Genomic DNA, 16,171 nt, shown 5'->3' on the forward strand with positions numbered 1-16,171 from the left:
GTCAGTGTGCTTGTTTGCTCTCTGAACACTTCCTGTGTCCACAGAAAAAATGCTGCAAGGTCATGTAATCAGCTGGATCCCAATATGTGCATATTCTGCCTGGCATAACAGGGCTGATTTAAGGCTGGATGGCATTTCCTGACCTTTAGAATGGAAGATGTTTTTATTCTAACCAGTGAGACCTGATATAAATAATCCAGATATTAAACCCTAACCATTTAATACTTTCCCTTTAGACCTATTTCAGTAGATACATTTTCTTGCAGCAGCTGTCCAGGTGGTGCTCTCCTACTCTCTGTGTAGCACTGTGAAGTACAGAGCTTGTAGCTGGCAACGGCATATTGGGAAACACTGGTGGTTCTGTGAAGTCCTGCATGCATAAGAAGATCACTGTTGTCTTTAATGTTCAGGTCTCCTGAAATGGCAAGAGTTTGCCTTTCACTCTCTCTTTCCTCTCTTCTACATACCCCTCTTCCCAAATAAGATCTTCACAAGAAAAAAAAAAAGATCAGCTGGGAGCAGGTGGTTTTAAGCAAAGCAAATTATGTTTTCTGCTTCACTGGACTATCTCCTGCCCTGCAGTAGAGGAGAAATCCCAGAACGTGCATGTCAGACCCAGGGAGCTTCCATCAACCAGGGACGTTTCTGAAGGACAGCAAGTTGCTAAGAGTACCGAGATGCAAGCTTAGTGGGCTAACTTGAATTTAACAGGATATATTGCCCCCTAGATTGTTGCCATGTTGGTTCAGTGCTGTTCTGGGCAGACAGCTCCAAAATCTCATCGAAGCAGCTCCTGCCATGACAATGATTCACAGTTGCTTTCTTTTGACGCCAAAGGAGGAAATGAAAATGGAATAAGAAAATGGCATTTTCCCCTCAAGCTCCTCTCAACTCGTTTTACAACAAATCTTCAGTGTAGACAATCCTCCAGACCAATTTCTTCAGCCACTCATCGAAAGGAACTGTAAGCAGGCTCACAGAGGCAGAGTTACTTTAATGGAAATATTCATGCTGAAGTCCCTACGGATCTGTGTGCATCCTCAGCGACCTGTGCATCCTTAGCAACACGCAGGCTTTGTCTGAGTTGCCCTACAGACTCACTATGGCCACTGTACCCCATCTGTACAGCACAGGACCTTACCATACTGAGCAGAATCTGTACGCTGCTGTTGAGTCTCTGGGGAGAGATGCCAACATTTGGGAAAGGACCAAACCCCTTCGCTCTCCCCTGCAGCATCAGCTCTCAGTTACAGCAGTGGCCAGGAGGACAGTTGCATGCTGGACCTTCTTGTACTGTTCCCACAGGTATATTCCCTGCAGACATGTCCCTGGGAGGACCTGGAAGTGCAGCCAGGGCTGTCCTGTTGCTGGTGTCATGAGGGGCTGTAGCAGTAAGGAGGACAGGGAAGGAAAAAAACAAAATTTTGGATGGCTTTTTACTCTGGGGCAGGGAAGTTATCCTACCTGACTGCAGATGTGCATGCCGACTCAGTTTCTGTTTAAGAGAATGATTTTAGAATCATGATTCTATGATTCTATGATTCTATGATTTGTGATGTTGGGGAGAGCAGAAATCCTCCTTTCTCAGAAAGCAGCAGAGGCTCAGAATAGCAGCCAAGAGCTGAGACCTTATCCTCCACAGCAGCTTTAGGACTGGGCCACAGCAAGAGCTCCAGGGGAAAAACTAAGTGAGCCAAAGTTCCTTCTGGAAGCACATGTGACAAATTAGCAGCTGGGACTCCTTTTGGAAGTTTATGGTTCATTTTTCACTCAAAAGAGGTAAAATCAGTCACATGTCCAAAGGTCCACAGGAAGTCTGTAGTTGTGAAAAAAGCAGAACCCACGTCAGTATTGTCCAAAACGCTCTGTATGTGGAGCCTTCCACCTGAACTTCTCAAAAACATTTACAAATGTTGTTTCTCATAGCCCATCCAATGATGCTGTAATAACATTTTCTAGCCAAGCACGTCTTTCCCACGCAGCTAGCTGCTGCAGCTCTCCTACCTGCTCGTCAGGAAAGCTCGCCGTGCTGGTGCTTGCTGATGCTTGCAACAGGATTTCATCACCCTTACTTCAGTCTCACAGAAGGGTGGAGACCAAGCAACCTTTCCTTTTCTGGCAGATGCTGGGAATTGCCTCTGGGGATGAATCTGAACGTGGTAGAAATAAGTAGGTTCTTTCTCAAGGCTCAAGGTTTTTTGCTCTCATCTCCGCTCCCAAGGCTCTACCCAGCATCAGTCTGATTCCTCCCTAAATACCTAAAGTTTTCCATGCTCTCGGAATGTTTCAGAACCAGGATGACCTAAACCTAAATATTTTTCATCTGTGTATAACAAACCTGGGGCACATTTATGCTAATTACTTGAACATGAATTGCTCTAGGTCAATGTCTTAAAGAAATGATGAATTTAGGGGTTGCTTCCAGCGGAGGGTTTTTCTCATATTACCAAATACTTCACAGAACATCTTGTTTCAACCAAAAGCATTGAAGGAAGCCTAGATATTCATATAAACTTGCCCTGTTTGCTGTCTATCACCCTGCAGTTCAAAACCAACCCTGACACTAGCAATTTATGAGGGTGGATTCTGTGGCCAAAGGCACAGAGACTTGGACGATTCGAGACAAACCCATGCCCAGATCTCAACCTAGAAATGGGTCAGTTCCAAGCCCCAAGGAAACTGGCACACCCTGTGCGATCCAACTGACTGCAGCACAACCCCAAGGCTTGACATCTGCGTTCAGGCTTCTCTCCCCAAAATCCGTTTGCTTTAGAAAGTGGGATACTGGGGAAGGGGGAGAGGAGCCGTAAGAAACAAATGACTGACTGCAAGAGGCAGCAATTGGACTCAGCATGTTCTGCTAATACACACCTGATAAAAAGCATTTTTTTCTCCTCACTGCAAGCGACCAGTTTTATTAACATTGAAGGATAATGTGGAATGACTGTGGGGGGAAAAATGTTTAAAATAATAAAAAGAAACCCTGCAGGTGAGCAAGATTGATTTTAATAAAAGCAACGGAAGAAATATATCTCTGGGACATTTTCTCCCTCCTCTCCTCTTTGAAGGGTAAGATGTGCCAAGCTGGGCGCTGTCAGTCTCACCGGCGGGAGGCCAGCGGCAGGTCGGGCCGTGTGGCTGGCAGGACCGAGGTCGAACCTCCAAGAGAAGTGGTGCAGCACGGAATGGCCAATTTCTCAGATTATGTGGAGGAGAAGGGATGCAGCAGGGTTACTCAGGTGTCGTTACACAGAGCAAAAATAAACCCCAAAATGACAACAACCCACCAACAAATCAGAATGACGGCTCTGCAAAAAACCAGCAAGAACCGAACTCCATTAGATTCAAATAATACTGAATTACGAAGGAAAATATCGCCAGCAACAGGCATGCATTACATCTCACACCCTCGAAGGGGGCAGATAGAGTTGCAGAGGGCTCATATTCTTATAAAAATACAAGTCTTGGTGCCTTAAGATTATACTCAGGCTGAAAGTGATGGATGCAGTCCAACATGATACCTTTGTGGTATTGCATTCTGCAGTGATCACGTAGCTCCCCCTGGGTGTTTAACTGCCCAAGACTCATCAGATAACAACAGTGTCACTCCCACAGTAATTACTCGCTCAAGTAACAGCTACACGGATGTGTAACACATTCGGTTTTCACAGTATGTGACATTTTTACTGCTACGGTGCAAAAATGGGCATTTGTGCTTAAAATTTTGAAGTCGTTTCTCTGAAACATGTTGTGCTAAGCTTCATTTTTTCGCCCACTTGTCTTCAGAAGCCATCTCCTCATGCCACTCACTCTTCAGCATGGCAGTGAACCGCCTGCTGAGCTATGAAGTCCTGTTGCTCAGAGGAATTCTCGTTGTAGTTTTTATCAGTGTTATGCAGCAGCTTGTCTTATCTAACACACTTCTTGGTGGGAAAAGAGAACTTGAAGGCTTGCCCAACTTTGCATCTGGCAGGTTTGACTACCCTTTTGGGCTTTAATGGTCTTTTGGACTACTGCATGTTGTCTGCACCAACTAGGTGCTTTATCTCAATCCCTATCACACAAGAACAAATCTGGGAAGCTTCTGTCCTCAAAAGAGAGTGAGCAGAAGAAGGATTCTTTGATATTGTGTCCTATGAACGTCTTTTTTTTTTGACAAATAAACATGAACTATCAGCATGGATCCCAATTCCAGGATTGGGAACATCAGCTTGGAGGACAGCTACATCATATCTAATCAGTCAAGTAGGCTGGCCATTGGGATACTGGGATTCCAAGGGCAGAGCTGGGTGAAAAGTGCTCAGTGTCAATTTAGTCACTTAAAAAAAAAAAAAAGAGGAAAAAAAAAGTGGGGAAAAAAAGAGGAAAAAATAAAAAAGAGAGTGACAGAGAGAGACCAAGAAGAAGCGACAGCAGATTTGTGGCAGAAGAGGGACATAAGTCCTATTTGCAAATGTTGATCACATTTGGTGATTAGTCTCAGCCAAGAAAAATGAAGGAGGGTTTTTTTGGTAAGATTTCAAAACAAATCTGGATTTCTGTTCTGAAATAGTGTTTTCTTTGGAAAAACGGAGCTAAATAAAAAGACAATCCGAAAGATCCAGCCTCAAATAGCAAATGGGAACACTTGGTGTCAGGCTGAATGTGATATTTCAGTTCAGCATCTCCTCCCTCCCTTCTCGCTCCCCCCTTTACTGAAATGTCGTGATAGAACGTTCTGTTTTAACACACAGTTCTCCTGTTCGATTGTATAAATAAAAAAATTTAAAAATGAGCTGTTAGCCACAAATCTCTTTTGGGGGGAGGTGAAGCCAGGTCTGACAGAATTGTTTCAAATGTCCACCAAAGCTCATGTCCGAGTGCACTTCCAGGTAACCCAGGGGTGAATTTACCTGAGGAAGATGGGGGAAGAGAAGAGGAAGAATTGGGGAAAGGGGTTGGATTTCCTGGCCTTTCCTTGCATGGGCAGCTGCCCGAGGCAGGTAATCCACTGCCCCGTGACAGGTAATCCACTGCCCCCGTGTCCCTAGAGACAACTTTGTGAGCTCCACCGTGCCGCACCTGTAGGACGCCAACAACGTTGGCTGGCTGGTGAGAGCAGCTTTCACACTGCTCGTTTATGGTTTTCCCTCTCAGCAGTAACTTTGCATTTATCAGAACAGGCTGTTCTACATATATGGCTGACACTGCAATTTATTGCATCCACACATTCTAGCCAAGCAGCTGTCCCTGTCTGAAAGGCTGCTTTACCCATTCGGCATTCACGCGTCGATGATTTCTTGTTCCTAAAGTGTTTAATCTAAGGGGCACTTTTAGTACACACAACTACAGGCACTAAGATTAAGGATTTAAAATACTAGCCCAATACATTATATAAATGAAAATCTCTTTGGCACCTACAGATATAATGTAGTATTTGGGCTTGCTGACCTTGGGTACAATTTCCATACACTCATAAAAAATTGATGGCGCTTCTCATTATCCATCCCCCTCTCCTCAGCCCTCCCACCCTCGTCTCCCACCACACAGCCACCACCTGCGATTCCCCACTACTCTACATCAGCCCTGTGGCCACCTCCAGAGGTCTCTTGGGGGTGACTCTTCCAGGCTCTGCAAGGAGGCTGCTGTGCTCTGGCGTCCCCAGGAGCGCACGAAGTTCTCGCCATCCCATTGTTCAGGCATCAGCACAATAGTTCATTCCTAGTATTTGGGGGGGTTTATTATTCCTGTTTCAAAAAAGGCTTATCCATTCCATGATTGAATTAATAAGAGAAAAAGCTTTAATGGGGAATAATGTGTATCTAATTATTAATGTACTATAGAACTTAGCTTTTATATTGCAATTTATATTGCAATTACCTTCTTTGTGATATAAAGCAGAACAATACAGAGGAAGAACTTCTTTATTAATGCCTAATAGCATGGTAATTTAAAATATTCGAGTTTCTTTAATAAGGTGCTGTATGAAATGTTACCTAATTTGACAAGATTAATTATACAATTAATTTGAGACTGCTTTCAATTAAATTAGTAAAAATTCTCAAGAATACAGGAACCTAACATGAAGTGAGATAGCTATTAAACAGGATATTAATTAGACAGAGATGAAATAATGCATGCTTTGTTAATATAAAGGGCATTGAGGAGTTGGTAAAGATGTATTATTTCATTACTTTAATAAAATAAAGGTAGTCCAGGCACAAAACAACTTCAGAGAACCCTTCAGAAGACTGTGTAATAGAAGTTAATGTCAGTTCTGCTACAAGGTCTGAGGGGTCTGATTCCCACCTCAGGCCGGATTTATTCCAAGTCGTTTGATCCTGTAGAACTGCTCCAGCATTATTGCAGGGTAAATTCATGTGCGGTCCCAACGGGGGAGTGAGAGCAGGAGGTGGAGATCAGTCTTGGATTAGAAAATATGCTCCAGCTAAATTTGTATAAACACACAGAAAAAAAATTATGCACCACAATGTCATAAGTTCATACCGAGACGGGGTAGTGTTCAGGCTGCTGGTAAGAGGGAACAAAGCAAATGGCAGGATCGCAACCACGGGCTTCAGAAGGGAGGACTTTGTTCAGGGACCTGCTTGGAAGCATCCCATGGGATATAGACCCTCAGAGAAGATGGGTCCAGGAGAGCTGATTGGTTGATTTTCAAGGAAAGGTGACGAAGGTCACCATGACTACTACACCTCTGTTTTTACTGGCAAGACCAGCCTTCAGTATCGCAGGCAGCAGAGACCAGGAGGAAGGTCTGGAGCAAGGAAAACTCGCTCTTTGTGAAGCAGGCCATGCACAAGTCCCTGGGACCTGGCAGGAGGCACCCACAAGTGCCAAGGAAGCTGGCCAGTGTCATTGGGAGGCCAGTCTTGATTGTCTTTGAAAGATCAAGGTGGTCCGGGAAGGTTTTCATCTTAAGTTGAAGGCAACAGCGGGTGCTAGCTTTTCCAAAGGATGGACCACTTTTCTTCCCTCCGTCCTGAGATGGCACGTACAGTATATCTCAGACGTGGTTTCAACAATTCTTGCTGAATCAGAGATCCTGTGTGGCCATCTGTTTCCACAGCACACATGTGTGAGCCTGGCTCATCACGTGATCTAGAAAGCAAGAATCTTATACGAGCTGTGGCTTCTTCCCAATTTCTCATATCAATTTTGACACCAAGTTCTTTTTGTCACATGAATAGTTGTGGTAAAATATTCTCCTCATATGGATTGGTATTTTTAACTCAGTTTCCCACAAAGATGGACTAGCTCATTTTCCCTTGTGAAGTAAATCTTTTTACCTCCATAAGCATCTGGGAATTTTAAAAAAGCAGCTGCTCTGAGTAGTCTACCTAAAAAGTTGGATAAATAGGTCTCCTCACAGCCTCCGTGGTATTAATCGTGACGAAGCTCTTGTGAGACAGAGAAGCTCTGTCAATCACTTCTTTCCTTCAGGGAAACTGACTTCACACGACCTGCCTGGGGTCAGAGAAGAAGTCTTCAGCTTCCCTTGAACTCAGTCCTGCTGAGTGCCAAGCTATCACCCATCACTAAAGAGTTGTCCTCTACTGCCTGCCAGTTCAAACTTTCCACCATGTTCAGCTTTTAAGAACAATAAAGTTTTTGGCAAATAGTTTTAAAGCACTCTATAGTATGAATATAATCAAAATTTGTACCCATTAAGAGTGGAACGCCTCTCAGCTGCCTTCTAACTTCCACAATACGGACATCAACATCCGAGCTAGTCACCCCGAGACCCCTTTATAGCTAAAAGAGAAAAGCAGACTCTGCTAGATGTAGTTTAGATATCTGATTCAGGAGGTCATGTTCCATATTCTGGAAGTGCTATATCCGTATCGAAAGGCAGCCCGGCATGACTAGCTCAGACGAATTTCATCCCAAGGATCTCAGATAAAATTTGTTAGCTCATTTCATCTGGGGAATAGAGTACACGGTATCACTGATACGACTAATGAGAACGAAACCTCCAATTGCAAATGTCAAATATTTGGAAGTCATCACAGAATGAGCTTTAGTGAGATATTCTTCAAATAAACTGCAAGAGCAAATAAAATCAAAACAGGCATTCCAAGAACGGGAAGAATGTTAATTATTAGGTAACTTCTTGCTGTGAACTCCTCCCTTGTCTCTGTTTCAAACCCAGCCAGACAGCACATGTCTAGCTATTTGACTACCACCAAAACAGTATTAGTTTGCACTATTAGTAGTAAATTATGTATATTAGTACGTATTTTTGTCACAGACTCTCCTCTGCTATGACGAGCTAGTCATCATTGCTTTTAAGATATTTTAAGGAACGACTGTACACGTGCTGAACTGCCTGACTATGTGAGTCAGACTTAGGCTGCACTACACAATCAGACAAAATTCAGGAGATTTGAAACTCTCAGGGTTCCAACTTTACCTCAAATTTCTCATTTGTAGCAACGTGAGTTTGAAGTGTTTCCTCTGAAGCGTGCTTTTAATTAGCAGAAACGTGCGAATTTTTGTGATCTTAGAATGCAGCACGACCAGCCCCTCTGCAGGCTCGTCCAGGCTGAGCCCTCACGACATGCAGGATGCATCCCAACCATTGCATTCCAGTCTAACAGCAATGAGAACTTACTGTTGAAAACGAGGATTGGTCTGTTTCTTGGCAGCTTTGCTGCCACATGTTTTGCTGTAGCGATTTGACAGATAGTCCATCAGCACAGCTTCAGTCTTTCTAATATGACACCTAGCAAATACAGCTAAAATATGGGAGAGGCAGCTGTTTCTCTGCAGTGTGCCAGCAATTCCCATTCTTATTAGTGTCTGCTGAGTGCCCAGATATAAATGTCAGCTGAGCACGATGCTCCTAAGAAGTGTCTTCAAAACCGTAAAAGGTATTCTGCAGAGCTCCGTCTCTTTGATCTGACTGCAAGAAACCTTGAGTAGATGATTGAAGAGAGCATGGCTAGAGGCAAGCTTTCAAACCAATTGTTCTGCTGTGTCAGAACAAGGGCAAAAGGGATGACACATTCGAAGGGTCCGTTTTGAAACTGAATATCTCAACATCTCAACAACAGAGAGTAAGAATACAAGTTTTTCTAGCTTCCTAAAGCAGTAATGCTTATTGACTCCAAAAGAAAGCTGCAGAAGCACAGGCAAAGAAAGGATGCATTTATTACACTCCACAACTTTCCAGGGACTTGGGCTCCTTCATCATCTTTATCCTCTTCTAGGCCAAAGACTTTGTATGAAAAAAAATCAGTTTGCTGTATTGTGACTTGGAACGACAAACCTGTGGCTGTCACAAATCTGCTACGTGCCCATGACAGTCACAGGCTCTGCTTGCTCTGCCCTTGTGTGAAATGCTTAACTAGACCTTCCCGCTCACTAGAGTGAAGGTGTGGGGCGAAGGGGAAAGCTGGTGTGCCCAGTCCCACACCAGAAGAACAAGAGAGCAACCAGAAGTTTGTTTTAATGTCGTCAGTCAGAGGCAGGGGCAGTTCTAAACTACATGAGAACTTGCCAGCCATAACTGAGCCATGGCAATGGGGAATGTGCTTCAAAAGACCCGTTTAAAAGGCAGAGCTCTCCTCCTGGCACATCAGTACCTTCCAGTTGTCATGCAGTACTTTGCCTTCTCCATGCAAGTCCCACTCATTCACCTTCTCCCAGTTCAGTAAAGATCAACCGGCCACGGGTCCACCCCAGAAGCTGTGATCTGCACATTCCTACGTTTCTACATGTTATCTCTATCCATAAATTTGGCTCAAATAGCTACTACTTCAGAGAAACGTGTGAAAGGAACCAGACTGTATCTCTGACTAGAGTCTACGGAGTATAGAATCATAGAATCACAGAATCATAGAATGGTTAGGGCTGGAAGGGACCTTCAAAGGTCATCTAGTCCAACCCCCCTGCAAGGAACAGGGATATCTCCAACTAGGTCAGGTTGCTCAGGGCCTCGTCCAACCTGGCCTTGAACGTCTCCAGGGATGGAGCATAGCAAACACTATGGTAGAACTCACCTTCCTACCCTGGCACGCATGGTTAACGAGGTGCAGGTCAAAATCTTGTCGTAAGTTATTTCGTAAATACCCTGAACTACTTCTTCATTTCAAACCAGAGGTGTTGCTTGCAGGGGAAACTTTCACTTGGAAACATGTTGCCAGACAGCCTAGCAAGGTGCCCCTCAATCTGAAGCCTGTGCTGGTCTCCTATGGCCATACTTTGGGACTGTCTTTCAAAAGAGCAGCGTCCCATTCGAGACAGAAAGCATTACAGTAATCTCATGGCTTTTACAGAGTTATGTTCATCCTAGGACTTTTCTTTTAATGAAGCTTGCTGATCAAGGTTATCAAGTCAGGTAGTCAATAGCTATGAATCCTTTATCAGCTCTTCTTGATAATTATAAATTATTTGCCATTAGACAGTATGCTAATTCTTAGCCTCCTACGAAGAGCTTAATCAATTGAGTGCATTTTATTATTTTCTAGTCTAAACATCATGGACTTGTCTAAAGTATCTGATAACACTAAATTATTCTAGATAGTTAAACTGATGTTAAACCAAACAGAAATTTTATTTGAATGTATTAGTCTTCCTGCATTATTTAGCCAGCACAATGAGGACAACAGAAACAGAATACACCCAAGAGGTGGACTGCGAACTGAGTAAGGAATGAGGCTCTGCAGCTACTGTAAAGAAACATGAAATAAAATGTGTGATTAACTTGCAGGAGGGAGAGGGCAGGAAAGGTGCAACAGGCAGATCTGTGCTATGCATTCTTCTTTGGGTCACATTATTGCTGATTTGGACCTGCACAGGCATGTTCACCCTGAGGAACATGTCTGTAGTTGCGGTTGGATTCCCCACATCAAGACCTTGCCAGATATAGAATCATAGAATCATAGAATGGTTAGGGCTGGAAGGGACCTTCAAGGTCATCTAGTCCAACCCCCCTGCAAGGAACAGGGATATCTCCAATTAGATCAGGTTGCTCAGGGCCTCGTCCAACCTGGCCTTGAACGTCTCCAGGGATGGAGCATCCACCACCTCTCTGGGCAACCTGTTCCAGTGTTCTACCACTCTCATAGTAAAAAATTTTTTCCTAATATCCAATGTGAATCTACCTCCCTCTATTTTAAAACCATTACCCCTTGTCCTATCACAACAGGCCCTCCTGAACAGCCTCTCCCCATCTTTCCTGTAGGCCCCCTTGAGGTACTGGAAGACCGCTATAAGGTCACCCCGGAGCCTCCTCTTCTCCAGGCTGAACAGCCCCAACTCTTTCAGCCTGTCCTCATAGGAAAGGTGCTCCAGCCCTCTGATCATCTTCGTGGCCCTCCTCTGGACCCTCTCCAACTGGTCCATGTCCTTCTTATGTTGGGGGCTCCAGAACTGGACGCAGTACTCCAGGTGGGGTCTCACGAGAGCAGAGTAGAGGGGGAGAATCACCTCCCTCGACCTGCTGGCCACGCTCCTCTTGATGCAGCCCAGGACGCGGTTGGCCTTCTGGGCCGCAAGAGCACATTGCCGGCTCATGTTGAGCTTCTCGTCCACCAGCACTCCCAAGTCCTTCTCCTCAGGGCTGCTCTCGATCCATTCACCACCCAGTCTGTATTTGTGCCTGGGATTGCCACGACCCAGATGTAGGACCTTGCACTTGGCCTGGTTGAACTTCATGAGGTTGGCACGCAGTCAACCTCACATTTTGCAGTTCATATTGTCTTGCAGTTTTAGGAATAGATTCAACAAAGCTACCTGTCCAAAGACAGGCATCTGAATTCAGCCCTCTGATCCTGAAAATGCTATCCAACCTCCACCTATCTCCTCCCCTCTCCTCTAACCTGCAAATGATCTAACAAACCCTTTCCCCTCGGAATATCTGTTACAAAAATAATCGTTAGTCCCAGTGGGTACCTCCTACACGAGTATTTTCTCACGGATGGAGTAACTCCCCGTTTGAGTTACCTCTGCTTTGTAGGGCTGGCACAAAGCACTGGTGGAGCTCCTCACTGGAGCCCCCCATGCGAGCAGACGATAGGGGTTATTGTGAACGGCGGCCGAAAGCGTTCTCCACAACCCTGGCACCATGATAAAAAAGCATCATGTTGAATTCCTTCTGGAGCCCCTATTGTCCTCCTGCCAAAAGCCTGCTCAGTTTTTAAAAAGAAAAAAAAAAAACCCAAGCATCCATAGTTTCGAAAAAAAGGGCTATTTGTTTAAATAGTGTGTAACAGCAGTGTGTAATACTTCACCTCTCCCTCCCTGCATTGGCACAGCCTCTGAAGCAGGAGCATTTTGGCATAAATAGATTTGGCCTTAAAAAAAGATTCTCCAACACAGGAAAAAACTCATTCTGGGCGCCCAGAGCCAGCCGCCCCTCTGGGAAAGCATGCCCTTTAATTTAAGCTGAGACTATTTTAGCTGCTGGACGTGTAATTTAAGACTGCATTTGCTTTTAAGTGAGTTGCAACATGTTCTTTTCACTGGGTAATGGATCGGGCTGGGGACTCCTCCACTGCTGAGATGTGGCTCTAAATAAAACGGAAAGAACTGCCCTGTGGGGTCAGAGCAGAGGTTTGTTTAACTTCATATCCTGTCTCCAGCACCTGCCAGTGAAAGAATATAAAAGCCCCAGCAGAAAGGACTGAGTGATTCTCTCCTCTGTGGATTGTCCCAGCTCCTGGCAATGAGCAGCTTAAAAGCATCACTGAAATCAACTAACGGAGTCAACTCTGACACATGGATTTCAGATCCAGAGACCTTTTCCAAAGTTGTTCCCACCTATAACATTTCTCAAGTAGCAAACTAACTCCTCCACCCTCTGCACTGACTTGAGAGAAGGTGGAGTGAAAGCAAAACGGTGCTGATAATCATAGAATCATAGAATGGTTTGGGTTGGAAGAGACCTCAAAGATCATCCAGTTCCAACCCCCCTGCCATGGGCAGGGACACCCTCCACTACACCAGGTTGCCCAAAGCCTCATCCAACCTGGCCTTGAACACCTCCAGGGTGTTCCCGTCATCCAACATTCAGCACAAGCTGTCCTGTACAGAAGGAGGTGCAAAGTGGTGAAAGCAGGCCAGCTAAACCTAAGTGTTTTGGTAATAAGGGAAAATACCCATAATTCACTAGAAATACCTGCAAAAAACACAGCAAGTGCTTTTATTATTGCCTGTTGTTCGAACCTCTATATTCTGCAGTTTTATAGCAAAGAATCTTTTTCTAATCAGTGCATTTGACCATCTTATTTCTTGCTATTTTGAACGTGTGCATGCGTGCTTATACCTTGAGAACTTACACCTTGAGAACTATAGGCTGCCCAGGGAGGTGGTTGAGTCCCCATCCCTGGATGTGTTTAAGAATAGGGTGGATGATCTACTTAGGGATACGGTTTAATGCGGATTAGGGATGGTTGGACTGGATGATCTCTAAGGTCTTTTCCAACCTAGAAAATCTTTGAAATCTATGAACTTTATATTAATTCTATTTGAATATGGACTAAAGTTATTGAGGAACACTTTTTGCAATACTGGCAAAGCAATAAACACAGATAGTCCCAGATTTGCTCAGAAAAGCTGTTTTGGTTTGTTTTCTCTGCTAGTAAAGTTTAAACAGCACTGTAGGAATCCATCCTGCACACCCCTGTCACACCACTGGCTGAACAATCCTTTTTGGCCACAGCTCCTTAAGAGAAGTTTCCACACTCTGCACTGACAGAATGAATGCAGCCAGCCAAAGGCTCCCTATGCAGACACCAATGCACCGTGTTGTCGTCCTTATTGTTATTTACTTACAGAATGCCAAGCTTGACACAGTACTAAACAAAACAGACACGGTCCTGCCCCAAGGAGCTGCTACGCTTTCAGATCTACCAGCTCTGGTGCCACAAAACGACGTAAGCATCCACAGCTCCCTTGAACTTTCTGCTTCTACTTGAGAAGGTGACAAGTTGGTGCAGAAATGCCTGTGCCAATATGAGGCAGTATTACCCTGCAGCCACCTGTCGCTGTCCTTTTGCTGGTACAGGCTTCTTGAACATTTCTCATCCAGCTCAGTGCAAAAGTCAGCTGTAAAACCCACCTTGGGAAGCTGGCCAGGCTTGTGAAGGGAAGAGACAGGCCTAAGATTTTATAGGTTATTTAGCTCAAGTGATTTCCACACAATGTGTGAAAAAATATTGATGTCAACCTGGGAGATGATGCACACCACCTTTTCCAAAGTCAGCTTATTTTGAGTCTTAGACCACTGTAATTTTCAGAAAATGGATTCCACACAGGCTACAAAAAGAAACACTTCAAAAGTGAAGTTGGCTTTTAGGACAGAACTGGGGACTGTTTCTGGTTGCTAAGGAGTAGCACAAATGAGAAGTAGGATCTAAAGCTGGAGCAGATGTCTCCCAGAAGCCAGCTGGAACAAAGACACGTCGCTATATCCCCTCCACACGGTGGCTGTGCACAAAGGAGCAGGGCTGGCAGTGGGGAAAGACTCAAACTCTTCAAGTGCCCCAACTTCTCCTTCTCTGCCTTCGAAATGCAGCGTGGGGACCCAGAAACAACCTGCAGCATTGCTCTGGGAAAACGTGTTGACGATGCCACGAAAGGGAAGTGTGAGTCAAGGGCTGAGGGAGAGGAAAATGAAGTTTTCTTCCTTTGCCCCATAAATCTGCACCTGGAAGAGGGGAATCGACCTGCTGGCAGGGCGCAGGTGAAGGAGCAGGCAGGTTGCAAAACATGCATCACAAAACAAATGTGTAGCACAGAATCTGCATCACTTAGTGCAAGAACATTTCCAACTTTGAAGCGAGCAGTTAAACGTATAAAGAATGATGGCTCTTCTTTGGATATTATTTGGCTACAGAAAATTAAAAGTAGCATCAGGTTTTAGTGTTTAGAAAGCAATAGTTAAGAGGCAGACATCAGCTAAATATTAAAGTCTAGATTTTGTGAATAAAAGGCTGCTCTACAGCAGCTCACACCTCTTCTCCTAACAATAAGTTTTATTTCTTCAGTGTTCATTCAGTTGCCATGAACAAGAGTCAGACTGGGGACCAGTCCTTTGGATGATGTTAGTGAAGACAGGGGAGTGAGAGCATCATAATTGATCAGTAAGATTTCATAAAAATGTTGCAGAAAACCCTTGAGGATGAGGGTCCCTAGCTTTAATGTCCATGTTTGCAGGCTGCTGCTGAGTTTTCTGAAGCTGCAGGACATGATTCATGCACGGCTGTGCTGGACAGGGATAGGGCTGTAATGAAGTTTGGGTTAGCTCAGTAGGATGGGCAAAGCATCAAGAGGACCCTCTTGATGCTAGTTTTTTTCTCACGAGCCAAATTCTTGATGGATATCAAATACCAGGCGAAATATTATGGAGAATAATAGCAGTCCTGCTACTGATAACTCTGGAGATTATTTTTTTTTTAAATAATAAAGGTAAAATCCTGTGGATTTGAAGGAAGATATGAATTTTACCATTATTTTTTTCCTGGAAGTCTTCTTAATATCAGTGATACCTTGGACACCAGCTACTCCCTTACTCACACAAAATGATGTGAACAACCACTCTCTTATAGCTATGGCAATCCAACCTGCTGTGCGTTAAGGAGGGACACCCAGTGCTGAAACGAAGAAAGCAGAGCTTATCCACCAGCACTGCGAGAAAAAACTGCCATTCCACGACGTGACACCACCTTATCCTTTGTACAATCCCAGACACTTGTTCAGCCTGGTTTTAGCCCCCCTGTAGTGGTTTGCATTACCAGTAAATTATGCCCACATCTGTGGTGCTCACCATCTCCTCACGCCACTGGGAGCTGGATGGTCATCGATGTCCCTATCTCAGGGAGGGAGAAAGAACAACGAACGCAGAACGTCAAATTGCATAACTCTTGGCTCTTCATCCCATGTTTGTGCTAGTAAGCCATGACACTGCTTTTTATATACAATTGCAATTTTTCTTTTTTTCTTTCTGGTTATTCATGATTTGGAGAATGCTGCTTTAGGCAGTCAATAGCAATTATACTTGGTGAAAAGAACATACAATACAAATTAGAGCAATATAGATTTTCCCCCCTGTTACTTTAATGTTTAGTTACCCTGTTAGATTTAAACTGAGTACATAATGTTTAATAAATTGCTTTCACTAAAACCCATTAACTGACACTTAGAAATAGCATTTTAATCCAAAGGAGTG

This window comes from Tauraco erythrolophus, chromosome 2, assembly GCF_009769465.1.
Source record: "Tauraco erythrolophus isolate bTauEry1 chromosome 2, bTauEry1.pri, whole genome shotgun sequence".
NCBI lineage: Eukaryota > Metazoa > Chordata > Aves > Musophagiformes > Musophagidae > Tauraco > Tauraco erythrolophus.